The sequence below is a fragment of the Dermacentor andersoni genome, chromosome 6 (assembly GCF_023375885.2).
Source record: "Dermacentor andersoni chromosome 6, qqDerAnde1_hic_scaffold, whole genome shotgun sequence".
NCBI classification, from domain to species: domain Eukaryota; kingdom Metazoa; phylum Arthropoda; class Arachnida; order Ixodida; family Ixodidae; genus Dermacentor; species Dermacentor andersoni.
In genome coordinates, this window is record NC_092819.1 from 154,803,971 (window position 1) to 154,821,567 (window position 17,597).

The 17,597-nt window shown below is 45.1% G+C and overlaps 1 long non-coding RNA gene across 2 annotated transcripts; it reads right to left on the reverse strand.

Moving 5' to 3' along the window:
* Window positions 1-381: 381 nt before the first annotated feature.
* Window positions 382-3,086, reverse strand: LOC140218834 (uncharacterized). Of its 2 annotated transcripts, XR_011895024.1 has the most exons (4): window positions 3,011-3,086; window positions 2,480-2,639; window positions 1,998-2,161; window positions 382-566 (listed from the first exon to the last, which is right to left on the reverse strand). It is a non-coding gene; the product is annotated as an uncharacterized lncRNA (long non-coding RNA). The 2 variants fall into 2 exon arrangements; XR_011895023.1 differs by lacking the exon at window positions 1,998-2,161.
* Between the last annotated feature and the right edge of the window lie 14,511 nt (window positions 3,087-17,597).

The window sequence follows — 17,597 nt, forward strand, 5'->3', positions numbered from 1 at the left end:
ACACGTGAAAAATATTAGAAGGCAAAAGCGTGCTCCATTTGCTATTGTCTGCATCCGTACCTGCAACATACATATGCCTCAAGAATAATTTTTAGAGGACAGCAAAGTGTACGAGGGTGCTGTCATTACTGCAAGCAGGCAATGCAATATAAAATGTGTTTAAAGTGGCTGTACGTAAAAAAAAAATGTTATCATTACTATACTCTGCTGCTCCTGATCATCTCCTCTTGCCAGGGGACCTTGCCGCTTCCGATGAAGTGTTTGCAAAGCCTGTCTCGCGTAGTGTAGCAATGGAACATTGAAGCGTAAGTGCTCGCTCCAACATGCGGGAATTAACATCACTTAAACTTCTAATCATAAAAGCAAGCTATTTGGGGGAATAGTAAGTAAACAGCAGTTCCAGTTTTGTTTGCAGATATTTCCACAACATGATTACCTCGTTGGGTGATAACCTGTGGCAGGCACAGGAGTCAGTCCGCCATTCTCATCCGCTTCTTGCCTCCATGTTCCATCGGTTTGACGTCTCTGCCAATCTTCATAATCAGTAGTTCCTGGTGGGCAGTAAACTGCACGAGAGGAAGCTGTTTCTGTCATCAGAAAATTGTGCAAGCATACACACGCTGATATAATCCGTCTGACATTTTCATCTTTGGCTTTAAATGGACGGCGCAGGATGCGCCACCTTTGAGCCAGAATCCCAAAGGCCTTTTCGACAACTCGTCGAGCCCTGCTCAGTCTATAGTTGAAAATTCTTTTTTCTTGTAGCTGTGAAAATTGACTTGGTGCTCCCTGCACATCTGGTTGCTGAGCTTGCCCATCAACACAGTTTCCAAACAAAGGGGGTAGACCTGCAGACGGAGTGCCGCTTCAGTTTCCTTAAAAAGTTGTGTAAATTTGCAGGTATAAATTATCCCCAAGATCAAGCACACTAAATGTTTACCACAACAAATGTGCTACATAAAATCACTACCTGTCAGAAATAACTGCGATGGCAACATTTAGAGTGGTTTAGGTCAATGGCGGAAAAGGATCTTTCCATGCTTGTATACAATCCCTCGTTTGCATAAATTTGCAGCACTGGCTGATGACACATATATCATATTACGAGACCCCTAAATGTGTGTAAAATCACTCCTCAAGATCTAGCTAATGGCTAGCACTGTAACGGCCAAGAAATGACGAAGGTAATGGTATTACTTACTCTTCCTTCATACGGCCTCATGAGGTAGGTTTTCAGAGGAAACGCTTCGTCTCCTACAAAAGGGCGTGCTGCCAATGTCTGCCAAAAGAGAGTCTTCAGGAATCCCTCGCAGGCGTTAGTCAACTCTCTTGAAGAATGGGCTCCGGCCAAAATTACCCCCATCTGATTCGCTGCCATTGTGGCCTATTCTGCAAACAAGAACCTAAGAGTGGAGTGGAAACAAATTTTTTTATATTCATATGATCTGGTTCAAGGAAACATAGGCACATTTAACTTGGTATGTGTGCCACGTCACTCACATAAAAACTAATCATGACAGTTGGACTGTTGCATGCATCAACATGCAGTTCAAACACCAACTAAATGATACAACTACAACCTTCCTCATCCTTTGAGGAGTTTTATAGGTGACAGAGCTAGAAAGGCTCTAGTCAGAACCTGACAAGGTCTAGCCGTAAGTGACTTACAGTGGTTAGTAAAAAGCAAAAAGTGGTTTTAAACTTTACTTGAAAGGTGTTTCTGTAAAATAAAGTTGCATCAATTATATCTCTGTTTTCATTATAGGTTCTTAAGAAAGCATCCCTTACTGGCTGTTTTCTGAAATTAACACTACCGATGACTACTTAGAGGCCGTATATGATTCTTATGCATCTACCACATGACATCGTGCTCTCTGGGATTGAGATCCACCAGCACACACAAAAAAGCTGGCAATTACCAAGAAAAGAAAATCAGCCAGGCACAGCATATACAAAAGCTCCAAGCACTTGTAAGTAAAGCAACTGTACTTGCATACCTGTAGTGTGCATCACTGATTGCAAGCATCGACTTGCTGAAAGCATTCTTATAGTTTCTGTCCACACTGCCTGAATTGTTCGGGCACTCAATATTGACATGCTTTCCCTCTATTGCGCCTAGACAGTGTGGCATGTTCCAGATGCGCTCAAACTCTTCGGAGACCTAAGTATAGGGCAGAAAAAACAGCGCTATTGATATGTTAAGCACAAGTCTCGAAGATAACCTCGGGCGGGGGATGTGTAACATGCTCCATGTAGAATAGCAGTCCTAGAAGTCGTAGTAGTGATTTGTACCTTCGACAATGACGCTGAAATTATTTATTCTGACAATTATGCTTTTATGCAGATTTTTTTGTACTGGTCGCTTTAGTTTCAAGGACAGTGGTCATGAAGTTTCAGTGCCTAAATTACATTTTATCGATGCTGTCACTGGTTTACGCTCTATGCAGTATGTGCAAGGAAATGAGATCGAAGAACTTACCCTCAACCATTCATCTGGAGATGATGGCGTTATAACATATATAGGGCCAAGCACTTCCGAAATGGCCAGGCACACCTCTGAAACAAGGTTGCACGTTGTGGACCTGCCAGCCAAGAAATTAAAGGCAGATGACCGCAGGGTATCGCCAACAGCCAGTAATCTGAAAAGAGGGAAAGAGAAGGGACAAACAAATTCAGCTACACTCGCTAAGTAAGCCTTCATGTGTACTGTGGTTCCAAAGCGATGGTTCTAATCGCCTCCAGTTCCAGCAGCTGTTTTCACTGGATAAAATGATAACACCAACCGTAATCCACATGAAGTTCAAGAACCATGTCATGAGGCGCCGAAATAATGAAAGGAAATGTGTTCTAAATTCCTCGCATTCTTTCAAGTTATGCTGTATCCGTTACGAGCTTCACAGTATCCCTGATATGACTAGTAGTCTGTTTTCGGAGCAAAACAAAAAGCAAAGCAATATTACAGCATGTGTACAACAGGGCGTGCACAACAGCAAAAATGTGTTCCCATCACCTAATAACTTGCGCCAGGCGGTGGTCTGGAGGTATAGCCTTGCGAAACCGCGTGTTCTTTTTTTGCGATGCGGGGGCCAAGTAGCTCCATCAGTGTGTCAAAGCTGCTGGGTGACATACGCAGGAGGCTGCCGAAAGAGAACCGGCAGTGCGAAGAAACCACATACAACGCCCCTGTGTGCTCTATCATGAGTGCTGCAGCGCCAAACGTGTACCGTGAAATGCTCCTCTCGCTTAAACCGCTCGATTAATGGCGCTTAATTTGCGCAGAGATGGCATACAACAGTCTTGCTTTTCCAATACCACGTATGGGTGGTGTAGTTGCCTGATTCCATCAATTACTTAGAAATCGGCGCCTCTGCAGCATCGGCGACCTAGAACAGTCAGCTTACGCAAAGCTGATGCCGGTAGTGCCATTTGGTGCCTATACATATTGCAGCTTCAAAGGTAAATCGTTCCAGAATAGACAAAACGAGCGTTGCTCGGAAGGCACCACCAGTATACGCGACAGCTGCTTGTTTAAGGTCTCCGATGCTGCAGCCGACACGGATTTCTAAGCAGTTCTGAACGATTCAGGCAAGTACATCCCCCAAACGTGATATTTAAAAAGCAAGACTATCGTATGCCATCTCTGAGTCAAATAACGCTAATAAGTAGCAGATGAAACCGAGCGAGGCATGTTGCAGTGCGTTTAGCGCTGCAACAGTCATAGTCAAACTTCGATAAAACACCATGTACAGACACGCATACTTACTCTCTGTAGTACTCGACGTCTCGATCACGAAGCAGTGGCAAGAGATTGTTCGCCTGTCCCAACCTATCTCACTCCTGCAAGGACGGGCGGGCCCACCACCGTCGTCGCCACCACCGCGATCTTGGTTGCTCAGCCCGTCGCAGCTCTTGAAGCATAGCCGTCATTGAGTTGCAGAGGAGGATCGTGACAATTTCTTCTTCCGACATTTTCTCGTCTTCTGAAAAGCTCGCCATTGCGCTGTGCTCAGTATCTCGCAGCTGTAAGCCCAGAAACGGCGCAATACTAACAGGCACAACAAAAGCCCCCGAACGAGAGGCACTCGCGTCAACTCTCGTCTCGTTCGCGAAGTCGCGAAACCGAAACAGAAACTGCCGCGAAATCTCGCTGTCGTCGCGGAAAAGCGAGAAGCGGCGGCGGATCCGCCGATGCGCGCGTCAACAGATGAGAACACTCTCTCTTTTTTCCGGCAAACGAATCCGTTTCGCTCGCCGAATTTTTGTAATAGTGTGAAGGGGCCTTAAGCCTGGGCTGGCAACCTCGAAGGTCCTTTTCTCATTAAAGCTTTTTCCGTCTGTTCGTCCTTGGTTTCAAAAAGTTTGCCTGCCTAAACGACATGTGCACCTTTAGAGGCATGACTTATAGAGATATATTGGCAATTAATTCTCTCCACCATGGATGCTAAAAACTCTCAAAACGCAACATGCTACTCGCTGATAGATGGTTCATTTCAAACAACATTTGCGCTTTTTACACACAATGCTTTGCTGAAGGTTACGTTCAGAGCAAGTGAAAAGCACGATTAGGCCTATAATTCCCTGCCTGTAAAGATGCTTTGTACAAGCTTGCCGTGAAAAAATATTACATGAAGCTACATTGACTCTCTGCAACTGCAGAAGATTACTTTCTTCATTGGGGCAGCAGTGACATTTCTCTCCATTCATGATAAGTTAGTCAACATGCCTGTAATCACAATATTAAAATTATGTATTTCCTGTTAATAAATTGCAGTTAAGAATACTGCGTCCTTCACAGTGCTGGCAAAATTGATGCAGCAAAGGCTGTCAAATTTGAGCGTAAAAGCATGTGTCGCATCGGAGCAAACTTTTTGGGGTAGAAAGGCGGTAAGTGAGCCTGGCATAACAGGTGCGGGTAGATACTTGATTGTCATGTTGTTGTGGGCTTTATTATCTGCCATGGCATTGACAAGGCCAGAGATGTGTTCCTGTACCTAGTTTAAGCAAACATTAAAATTAATTCGTTGTGAAGCTTCTGTATCTTCTGACAAACCAATGTGGCTTTACCGTCTTGCTTCAGCTGCTAAATGGCACTCAAGGAATTGTTTGTGTGTCTGCTTTCGGGCAATGTTTGATAAAAATGAGGCTGCCTCATTGTTGTCATGTATGACTTTACCATTTACCATCCCTGTTCTGCAGAATCTTGTCATATATGGTATGAAGCTCAAGAAGGGTTGCAGACATCCATTGTAGAGTCGTTATTTTTATCAAGAGGGAAGTACTTTAGGCTGACTCATACCATGCTTTCTTCTCCTGTAATAGCAGCATCTATACAAAACACATTGGTCCAAAGGAACATCAGTGTACAGACAGTGTACATTGCCTTAAGTCTGTTGTTGTTCCCAAGCAATCAGAAGTAACTGCAACATGCAACCTCTTTGATTCCCATACTCTTTCACGTTTGATTAGCACTGCTGCCACGGCGTTCACCTGCACATGGTCTTGTGCGAACAGACAGAGAACAGCTATTGCCCTCATCACGTTATCATCAATGATCTCAATCTGGTCACTCTGCGTTAATGAGAGCCAGTAAAACTGAGCCTAATAAATAATACGGGGCTCGAGTACCAACCAAACAACACAACCGGAACTTCGGTACATGCTCCTCCACATTGAGAAGCTTGCAATCCTTCATATCAGGTGGAATAATGACATTGGTTTCTTCTATATTTTGCTTCCGGATTGCCGAACATCGAGACCAAGTATCTGTAGTTCTGTTTCTTTTAAGAAGAACCCGTGCCGTAGCCAGGAATATTTTGGTGTGTGTGTGTGTGTGTGTGCGTGTGCGTGTGTGTGCGTGTGTGCGCGTGTGTTTGGGTGGGGGAGGAGGGCCTCGTCAGGTGAGCATTGTCTGCACATGGTCGTATGATATGTAAACAGCAATTTTTGGTTCGAGGGCAGGGCTTACGTTCTCGGCGTCGAGCATGCTGCAACGCAACACTGTTCTAGTATGGCGTGGTTGGAAACGCCTCTCTCAAACTAATTGCCAAGAATTCTTAAAAACCCATATTGTTGCTCATTTTCCTTGCAGCAAGGTGTGTATTGTCGAAAATAAGTGATGCACGAATGATGGATGTCGCTGCACCTGTTGCTGCCTGCAAATTCGAGCCACCATTCAGGAACACAGCAGTACTAGGCAGTAGTGCTAGTAAATTGACGTAATTAGCAAGGCTTCATTATGCATACACTGGAGTTAAATGTCGTTTTTGATTAAAATGGCTGTGGCATATGAGTGGGCTTCGTTCTTTCTGGCTATTATCTGGTTTTTATGCACCCCCTGGATAGGCTGTATTATTCTTGCATTCCTCTGACAATAAACATTTGCTTGTGAGCACTTCTTTGCTACCTTCATTATAGAATTTTTTTTCTTGATATTCAGATCCCCGTCATTGCAAGGCAGCCTCTGGCTGTTTAAATATTTAAGGGATGCAGGCGTGTATGTTGTTTACATATCTAAAAATAAGCAATATACACACTGAATACTAGAATTATAGAAAGCCACTGCTGTAAAATTAATGCTCAATCTCGAGAAGGGTCAGCTTAATTGGCCACAATGAATAATTTACTGAAGGTATAAAAGCTGCTTATCTGAATAAACCTTTCATGACAAATACAGCAATATGTGTGTCATGTTTTATAATAATTTAAAATTTTCTGAAACATATTTGCTTTGAGTATTCGTCCCTAGTTTCACAAGAACACTTAATGCTAAAGCTTGAAAGCAATACAGTGACAGCGACACACCTCTACTACGTGGAATAAGAAAATCCCAGATGGTGTGACACTGCAGACAGAGTTTAAAAAAACACATGTTGTCATTTATTGAAATTGCTCTTTATTTTATAAAGTTCAATTCAGGAAAGGTTACCGTAGAGTGTATTAATGTTTACGTCAGTTTCCATATTAAATGCCCCTCTGCGGCAAAACAATGTTGCACTTACGCAATTAATCATGCATGCCCTCCAACAAAGAGTGCATTTTCTGGATCAAGACTGCATGAATCAAATGACATGTGGCTCATTCCTAGTTGCAGGTAAACTTCATGGCTGTAGCACTAAGCTCAAGCAGTAGTAGTATAAACTTTATTTCTCTTAGTGGTTTGGGTGGTCAGTGCGTCTCAGTCCAGGGCTCCACTGGTCTCTGTGGTTCGCTGGGCTTGAGCGAGAAGAGCTCTCTGGCTCTCTACATCTTCAATAGCAAGCCAAATATCCCACTGTCTGTTACTTGGCACTTGCGCCGTCAGGGGCGAATCTCAATTGGCAGACTGTAGTTTACACGTTCATGTTATGTGGGCAAGACTTGGCAGCTCCCCGGACCAAGAACACTTGCTTTTAGAGAATGCCGGGTGTATCTTATTGAGTATTTGTAGGTGTAGATATGTGTTAGTCTGTACACAGCGCTAATTACTGGCCGGTTCTCCCATAATGTAGGGGTACAAGCGCCTGTATTTTTGTCTTTTTCCAGGTTTTCGAAGGTGTCTTGTGTGTCAATGGGGGTTCCTTGAAAGGACCGACTAGTGCTCGGATGCTTATTGCTGTAGCAGTTCAGTCCACCCTCTCATTTCCTTCGAGTCCAGAGTGCCTCGGGCACCAAATTACCGCGTCGTGCAATGCTGTGAATTTTGGTTGAGATGGTACCTGTCATGAACGAACAGTACGCTTCCTTAGAGTCTATCATGGCCAATGCAGAGTGTTTCTTTTGCTTCTGCATCTCGATGGGACAGTGTTATGGCTGCTGCCTCCATGATTGAGGGTGAAGGGTTCGGAATGGAGGTCGTTATCGCTGTAGACCGATTGAAGGCCACTATTGTGAATTTGTCTGTTGCCACTCTACACACATCTGTGTAGTATTTGTCGGGATTTCTTTCATATTTCTTTTGTAAAGCCTTAGATTGCGTTTTTCTTCTGCTTTGGTGATGTTCCGTGCTCATGTTCTTCTGGATTAGTGAAATTAGAATTTTTCCTCTTGTTTTTCTGGGTAGCAAAACTGTTTTTTACAGCCATACTGCGCTCTCAGGGGATATCTCACGTTTTGAAACAGGGGCTTTCCTTGTTCTGTTGAATTCAGATGTTCCCTCTGTGGCGTGAAAACTGCCGTGTCATGTTCTTCATATGCGTTGTGAATACCAAGAGCCTCCAGCTTTTTGGCGCTTATGTTTTTGGGAGCTCTAGCTGCCCTGATGATGGAGGTCACTTTAGTCATTTCCGCCATATTTAGTATTTGACAGGGGAAGCTATAGGTCACCCTGCTAATAATGAATGCTTGCACAAGTCTGACTGCCTTCGCTACTTTGAAGCCTCTTGGTTACTTTGTGACTCCGTGGATCATTCGTGCCACATTCCTTGTTCTTTGTTTTAATGTTTCTAGCATGTGCGATGCCCTACCGTTGTCTTGGTACAAAAACTCAGAATACATTCAGGTATGTTGACACTAAGGGTAAGAAACAAGAAAAACAATTGAGATTCGCTAGGTGCTTTAATTTAATGCAGTGGAATGCAACTAAAGCACAAGTATGCATTCACACGACATCTGCACAGGAACACATTACTAAAATACATCAAAGCCTGACCATGCAGACAAATTCGCAGGCTTCATTGAATTTATTCCATTTATCCTTTTCAGCACGGGTCAAATGTGCAATACATGACTATAAAAACACAGTTACTGTGTGCATACAGAAAAGGATTGTATGCTGTAACAGCCTGAAACTGTGATTTCTAATGAACAAGCTTGTGTGCATTAGAAATTTGGAATAAATAGACGCATTGAGAATTTCATACAAGAAAGTGCTGGTACAGATTTTCCAGTGAAAATACATGCAGTTTAAAGTCTATTTCACAAAACTGATCGAATGAACATAATTGTGTGCGCAGACTGTGTGCCTCCATCAAACACAGAAACAGGCTGGTCATTCGCACTATTGACGCTGCCTAACAGTAATTTGCCGCCTTAAAAGGAATGTTGCTGCGACACAAATTGCTGTCACAACCTATAGTGACACTTAGGACGAAATGGTTATCAAACACACCTGATGACGAAAATCCAACGCCCTTCAATTGACCCGCCGTGGTTGCTATAAGTGTCCTTGGCGTTATGCTTAGTATTAAGCACGAGGTCACAGGATCAAATCCTGGCCACTGCGGCCGCACTTCGATACGAGGGCGTGCAAGAACACCCGCGTGCCGTGCATTAAAGAGCTGTGAACGGTTAGGAACCCCAGCAGGTCAATATTAGTCCGCAGTCCCCAACTGTGCGGCGTATCTCATAATGAGATCCTGGTTCTGGCACGTAAAACACGAGAAATTGAGAAAAGATAGAAATGTATCTTCTTCATACGGCACCAGTTCCTTGAATTCTCTTGAGCGGACCGATGGTTCTCAACACCGCGGCATAAAAGGTGTGAGCATTATGCGCATGGCACAATTGGTTCACGCCATACTCGCCACCCCAGCTGAAAAAGTCCGCGCGAAATATTAGGCAACTGGGCAAGCGGTAATCCGAAACGCGCCGTTTCCAAAGCAGTCGGCACAGTACACGCTCCGATTTTGTGATGACTGTGGGTGAGGTTTGACTAGCCGCTTTCATATCGTGGTGCAGCAGGAAATGCCCGAGCACGGCCGCGCGAACCATAGAAGTGTATTGTAGTACACAGATCACGACAAGGCGATGGCTACGTGGTGGCCGATCCCCGCCGTGCTGCGCAGTGGGGCCATGTAGTTTTCTTGGAGGTTCCCGAGTACATGAAACACTGTCCGATGGCTGCCTAAATTCTCTCGTAAACACGCATATAGACACACACGCCGAACTACAAAGTACAAAGAGGTGCCGTTACCGCTGTGCCGACGACAGTGTTGTTTTGCGGGCTTTGCCTTCAGTTTCACTTTGAGTTGATGGGAAAAGGGACAGAAGCGAGAAAATTTTGCGGCCAAAGCCTTCGAAGTTTTTCATGGTCCCGCTTCCGAAGTCAAGTCGTCAGGGGCTAAACGAAGGTTCTGGCAGAGTGACAGGACGTACAGGTCGACGAGACGAAATCGTCTATTATATCCCCTTAAAAAAGTTGGCTTGCACTCTGGAAATGAATATATTAGCAGAAATAAAAAAAAGTAAAGGAACCACTTGGACAATTTATCTCTCCTTTCTTGTTTCCTTCTCACAAATGTGTAAAACAAAATAAAACAACGCATAAAATTTGAAATACAACTCCCTTTACGCTATAGGAAGTTGTCTATCTTCCAAACTCCCTCTTAAATGGATGTAGAATTGAGGCTCTTCCTCCTTCTTTCATCCCCATTATGCGAGGAAGCCAAATGGAGGACGCTGAACATTTTTACGCCAGTGTAAGGGCGCACGATTTTCAGGCACGTAGTCTCAAGGGAGGTCACATCCCTCAAGATGCCCGCCGTGGTTGCTCAGTGGCTATGGTGTAGGGCTGCTGAGCATGAGGTCGCGGGATCGAATCCCAGCCACGGCGGCCGCATTTCCATGGGGGCGAAATGCGAAAACACCCGTGGGCTTAGATTTAGGTGCACGTTAAAGAAACCCAGGTGGTCGAAATCTCCGGAGTCCTCCACTACGGCGTCCCTCATAATTAGAAAGATAGTGGTTTTGGCACGTAAAACGCCATAATTTTTTTCCTCTCGAAATGCCCTTTTTGGCTGATTTCCGTTTACAGTGTATGAATCAGCGGCTTTGCTGCAATTGATAGGTGTACAAGAGCTTCGGTCACGCTATTAGAAGTCGGTTGCATAATCTTAAGCGACCTGCATCCCTCCACCCCATGCCGCGTGCAACTTTTTTGTCCCGTGCGATTGTCGGGCGGCTTCACAGGGTGCCGCATAAAACAAAAGGAAGAACACCCTTTTGTCGCTGCAGTGCTCGTAATCTGAAAAGGTTGTTTTAAAAGAAGGTATGCATACTTGCTAAATGGTGGTAGTTTCAAAATATGCACCCGCAGGCTTGGCGTCCTTAAGCTCGCATAGCCTCGGTTTACGCTTTTGCGTGCAGGCGCTGGCCACATGATGGTTAACTGCCACAGACATCGATATGTTATTTTTTGCGTGTTCTTGATTGTTTTTATATTTCCGCATAGGCAACGTCAACAAGCAGACTAGGTTTCCTGACGATGTGGTAAGGCGGGGGAGTAGCGAAAATCCATCTTTAACTGGTCACTGTTTAAAGCACTGCTTCACAGATGTGCTTGAAGTGAGGCGCAATAGTTTGAACAACCGCGAATTGTTCCACTGGTATCGTAAGCTCGCAATAAAAGAAGACGTGCAGCCGTTTATGTCTTTAGGCACACGGAAGGCTATACTGCCTTTTGCATCATAAATAAGCATTGGTGAAAGCATAATGAAGCCGAATATAGACTACTGCACATGGCCAAATTAAAATTACTATATCCACCGCGTTGGCTGTAGGGGCATTATGGTCTGCTGGTCTGTATCAGGTCATTGGTTCAAAGCCGGCCCTTACGGTCATATATTTTTTTTTCGATTTTTAAAGGAAGCATCGGCCATGCCGCTCTGTGAAGGTTCATGGCGAGCGATGCTGTTTAGCATATGACACAAAAGTGATACGGAATTTTGAACATAGGTGTGAACATATCTACTGTCCTTGGTCAGTGGGCATCATAGCGATAGGTATGCACACACATTTTCATATTACGTCTGTATTAAACTATACACGCCCAGAGTACCTTTAAAAGTAAAGTACCATTTTCATGCCTGGGTACGCTGTTTTGGGTACGTGTTCCTGGGTACGCTGTTTTGTTAAAAAGGCTCCTGCGAAGACGACCGCATTGCAGTTTTTGTAAGCTGCATGATGTGTTTGATCTATTCATCGACAAACTTGGAAAAGTGCTGAAGACAGCTTGTGCTGCTGCACATGTAGCTTCTTTCTTTTTCGTCAAGCATAGCACATAAGCTTCTCGAAGCTGAAGTTTTTGTGTATGTTTTAGTAAAGGAAGATGTAAATGATGAACGCATAGCATTCTGTACAATTGATATATATACTGTCGCAAAAAAATGAAAGCAGGTGTACTGTGTAGAGTACTTTGGGCCTATAAGTATTCTGGATGCGTGTGCTCGATCTCGAAGCACACACGATAGTTCTTTTTGCCTGTATTCCGTTAGAATACTTTTTGTTGGCTACAAGAACTTTAGGCACTGCTGGAGGAAAAATATAAATAAAATTACATCAACATTGCTATTATCCATCTAGATTCCTTTGTTGCTGCCGACAAAGATGGCGATGCTCGTCTTATCAGTCCATAAAGTAGCGTGTAGTATTAGAGTAAGCTTATACAAAAAGAAACCATTTAGTTATCATATGAAGAATATTTAGAAAGAAATACCATTCATACATACTTTATTAAAAATTGAAAAATCAGTGGGAATCATTGCTGCTGCTGCTGCTGCTGCTTGGTGGTGGTGGTGGTGGTGGTGGTGGTGGTGGTGGTGGTGGTGGTGGTGGCAGTGGAGCCAGCTCTTGAAGGACACACCACGACGGCGACCTCGTGAGCAATATACGAGCGCGTTCGCGCGGTGGCGCCAAGAGGCCCCAACGAGGTAGTTCACGGTGTCTTCGCCGATGACGGAAATGTGCTAGCGATATACAGCTTCAGTCTGAAAAACCTCCACGTACGTGTGTCTTTAGGTTGCAATGAAAGCTAAGAAACCCTGGATCTAATTTATTCCCTGGCCTCGACCACGACATCCTTCATTGCCCCTGTGCACATTCGAGTCGTTAAGATAAGCCAATAAAAACTACTGGTATTGTACTCCGGGCGATATGCAGGTCAATCAATATTTCCTCACGCTGTGTCTGTAATTTAGCTGTCTCAAAACTTCAGATATCCGCAGCAAGATTAAGTACTTGATACGGGTGTGGCGGATGTCGCGTACCATGCCGCTCCTTTGGTGAAATGTTCAACCAGCATGAAAGGAAAGTTTTCGAGTTTTCATTTTAACAACGAAATGTATACTGAACCGTTAAAATACAAGCTGCATGCAGCGACATTTACACAATAAGCTATTTGAACTGGTGTGGCTAATTTCACCCGGGCTTATGGCCTGAACGGCTACGTGAAATGCAGGTAAGTAGTTATTTAATCAGCTAAGACACGCCTGTCATTCTACTGTACTTAGCCCTTCTTCAAGGAGTCGAGGAGACGCCTCTATTAACGTCAGAAACAGTATAAGGATGGAAAACTGCCCAACGCCGCTCAGATAAAACTTCGGACATGCAAGCAAGATGATTGTCTTTTTTACCGTCATGTGCTTTGCTTTGTTATTGCAAATAATCCGACGCATTCCTTTTGTTTGCTGTGAGCCGGCTATACACAATAGTTCGTAAGTTCTAAAACACTAAACAGCGCCAAACTTCCGTTAGCATTCCATAGTGATTTGCTGTAGCTAAACATACGTGGGTCATGTTTCAACATGGTAACACGTCGGTGCAAGTCCTACGACCGAAGCAAGAGCTCCTTGCCTTTTCCGAAACCTGATGCATAGGTGGACGACAACGAAGAGTTTTTTCATACAGCGCTGTTGTTTCTTTAGTTCTGTGAAAACCTAAATTCATCCTCTGATCCTTGCTCCGTGCTCGGTTGTGATGGATTGGACGACCCCGCATATCTGCTGGCGGCGGCGACGTCAGCGGCGGCCGCTTTCAGGAATCGAATCGCTCAGCAGAGCGACAGTGACAACAAGGACACCAATGTATACTCTTTCAGCAGTGAGAACACTTGCGATGACGACTTCCAGCTTGTGTAGAGCCGAAGCGAGAAGACAAGGAACACCAGGACAGTAAGACACACGCAAAGGTCGGACGCGAATACCACCATATTTGTTCCCCTGCTTCCCACCATCAAGATGAAGCTACTTAACAGGCAATCTGTGTCGATGTCACTGGAAGCCCTGATGGGAAATGAAATATCGGACATTCTAGTTAACACCCGAAAAATCTACTGGAGGTTAATGTCCAGAATGCGGCTGCTATGACCACTCAAAGAAGCTTAACGGACCTCGATGACATTCACGTGCGGGCTTACATCCCTCTGGGATCTGATGTAGTCACCTGGCATTATCTACGGCGAAGACGTCGCCATCTTTAATAGCGACTTGTCGACTCTTATCAAGCCTGCCAATGATGAGGTCATTGTTGATATTCAGCGGCTAGGTAGTTCACGCTGCGTGAACATAGCATTCAAGGGTAAATATATACCCTCGCATGTTAAGGTGGGACACTTCAGACGTTCCGTGCAGCCTTTCATTGCAAAACCACTTCAGTGCCTCAAATTCATGAAACTAGGACACGTGAGCAGCATCTGCGAAATTCAGGCAGCGTACCCACGCAGCGGTGAGCTTTCACAGAGATAAATGTGGAGATAAATGTGGCGAGACTGTAATGACCTGTTCAAACTGCGAAGGATCACATGAAGCTCCATCGAAGAAATGCCCACATATTAAGAAGGAAATGGCCATCTTGAAAGAGATGGCGAGAGATCATCTCATTGCGAAGGCGCCGATAAAATCAGGAAGCGACGTTCACGTCACCGGTGCTCATCAAGGAAGGCTCTGCGACGCGCATGCCACTTCCTACAACACCACCTCCTCCTCTACCGCCCACGCCAGACACTGCGGAAAGGACCGCGAAGAACAAGGCCACTGATAAGACCACAATAGCAGAATCTTGGCTGGCTCTACCGAAACGCCAGCATTCACCAACATAATCACAGCAAACTTTCACTGCACAACCCCCGACGTCTACTGTCATGAATTTCTGCGACGAAGACAGGTAGGTCGGCTCAGGCAGGCTGCATATCAGGCAGGCTGCATATCAGGCAGGCTGATATGCTACAATCGCTAATTAATACAATGCCCATTATACTGAACAAGCTGCACACAGCAGCAGCTCTAAGTGCTCTGCAAAATTGGGGGCCCTATAACGGGAAACTATTCCATTCTCTTTTTGTTCCAATCTCTTGACGTCAAATTTCCGCAACCGTCGACGCAAGCATCGGGTGATCGCCCGCAGGGTTGTCTCAACAGACACAAATCAAATGCTCTGCTAGTTCATAGGAGGCTACTTTTGTATGCTTGAAGAATGAATAACATTACGTGCACTGAACGGCTTGTCTTATCTGATTGGCTCCCAAGAAATGAGGAGCACGCTCAAGTGGAGAGGGATTCGATGGGGCGGAACCATTGCACTGAATATCGGTAATCGGGTGAATAGGGTGGCGCCGGCTTCTGCGATTGGTCCGCTTTCCCTTACTTACCTTGCTGTGGTTGCTCGAAAATCGCAACGGCAGGCAACGGATGCTTAAGAATACGCTAAAACGGATCTTCAGTAAAGATGAGATGAGAATCGTAAACGTGCCGAAAGTGCTTCGAAGCCGAAGTTTTATTACACGCAAATAAACCCGTGCTATCCGGCAGGTGTAAGAAGCCACTGCCTGAGCGATCGGCCACAGTCATCTTTTTTTCCTTTCGGAACGGTGAAGGGTGTTGCTATTCAGAAGAAAATTCAGTTTTCTTCGGCATATTAATTCCTCATTAACGCGTACACGTCACTTAGACGCGGTGAGTCTTAGCGGTTTTGTGACGTCCCGTAACAGGCAGGCGAAGTGGGCGCAGCCCAAAAACTTTTGAGCAATATCCGAGGGCTAATGACGAAAACACGTCGAATCAGAAATAACTAGTTTTCTTCAGTTAAATCTTGCATAATCCGTGTGTACACGTCATATCAGATGGAGAGCTATCGCGGTTTTCGTGGCGTCGCGTGACTGACAGGTAGAGTGGGGGTGGTCCAATACTATTTCTGACCAATCGCAGAGGGCTGTTTGCAGAAATGGAATAGAAAAGTTTGGAATAGTTTTACGTTATAGCGCTCCTGGATGCACTAAATCCAGTGCTTGCTGGCATCGTTTAAGCATCATGGCTCGACCAATAGTCCCCTTCCGCACTGAAGTTAAAAGTGAGTCGATCTTTCATAGGAATGCCGGGGGTCTTTGGACTCGTATAGCACTCTTTCGCGCATTCATTTTTACAAATCGCTTCCCCATACTGGCCATTTGTAAACCAAATACATATATTCTACTCATACTGTGAGGATACGAACCTTCGTCTCGTTCACATGCGGTGCGAGCACGAAAGTATTTATCTACATCCACTCGGACTTAACATAGAGCCTCATGACGACAAACAGTATGTCTGCCTGAATGTCCTAAAGAAGGAAGTGTCATTTACACTAATTGGAGCCTATATATCCCCAGCGGGCCACTTTGACGGCGAACGACTTAATGAATGACTAATGAACGACTTATGAACAATGACCCCTGGGTTATTACAGGTGACTTCAACGTGCATCACAAGCCATCGGGAAGCACTAAAATTTACTCCAAAGGCAGGAGTCTTGCACCCTATGCTGCGGACCATGATTTGTGCTGTCTGAATGACAGGAGCCCTACATTTCTGCGAGGCACGACCTATAGTAGCTGCTTTGACTTAACTTTGGTCTCACAGCGCTTTGCCTCGAGTGTCTAATGGTTTATGGACATAGGAACACATGGAAGCGACCATATTCCAACATACATAAAGAGCAGAGGAGTTCAGCAACACTCCTCTACTGTCTTGCGTACAATTGAATTGTTAAAGTTTAAGAAGGATATGGATTAGATATGTAGGGAAGGCCTTTCACACACTATCGAAGAAGTAATCGCAGAGGCATTGAAAACATCCATCTGCTTGTTGACAAGGTCAGCAAGGCGAACAGACTTGGACATAGAACTGGAGAGGCTGCGTATGGCTCGCCGACAGGCGTGAAGTAGGTGTCGGCTCACGAAGTCCGTCTTGGATCTGAGGGCTTCACGACACATGCAAAAGAAAGTCCAGCGTCGCATGGAAGACATGCGATGGAAAACTTTCGGCCAGTCGCTTGATCCCCGAAAATCGTTCTCGCACATTTGGAGAACGGTTAGGTGTCTTCGCTAATCTCGCATCAAAGGAAGCCCTGTGCTGCTCTGGCCCTTTACCAAACCCGCTCGGAACTTCAAGTCATTCGACGTGTTTTCGACTGAAGAGTTCTTTCCACGGTTTGCTGGGACCGTGGTCATCATTACTGACGCAGAACTGAATGACATCCCTGAGGCATGCGTACCCGAAATGAACGTGCTATTTTCACTCGAAGAGCTCAATGCTGCGTTGGTGACTTGCAGGCGTTCATCGTCGTTAGGACCTGATGGCATCACGTATGCTGCCCTATGCAACCTCGGACATGACGCACGTGATGATCTGCTGAATTACTACAATGAGTCTTGGTAAAACGATGCAGTTCCTAAACAATAGAAATCGAGCCGCTTGATCCCCATTCTGAAACCTGGAAAGTATCCGCTTGAGCTCTCATCATATCGTCCGATCGCGCTTTCGAGCTGCGTCGGTAAAGTAATGGAAATATTGATTCTTGCTCGCTTGGAATGGTATCGAGCGATTCAACATCTATGCGGACGCCATGAAGGACTTTAGTCGACGTCGCTCGTC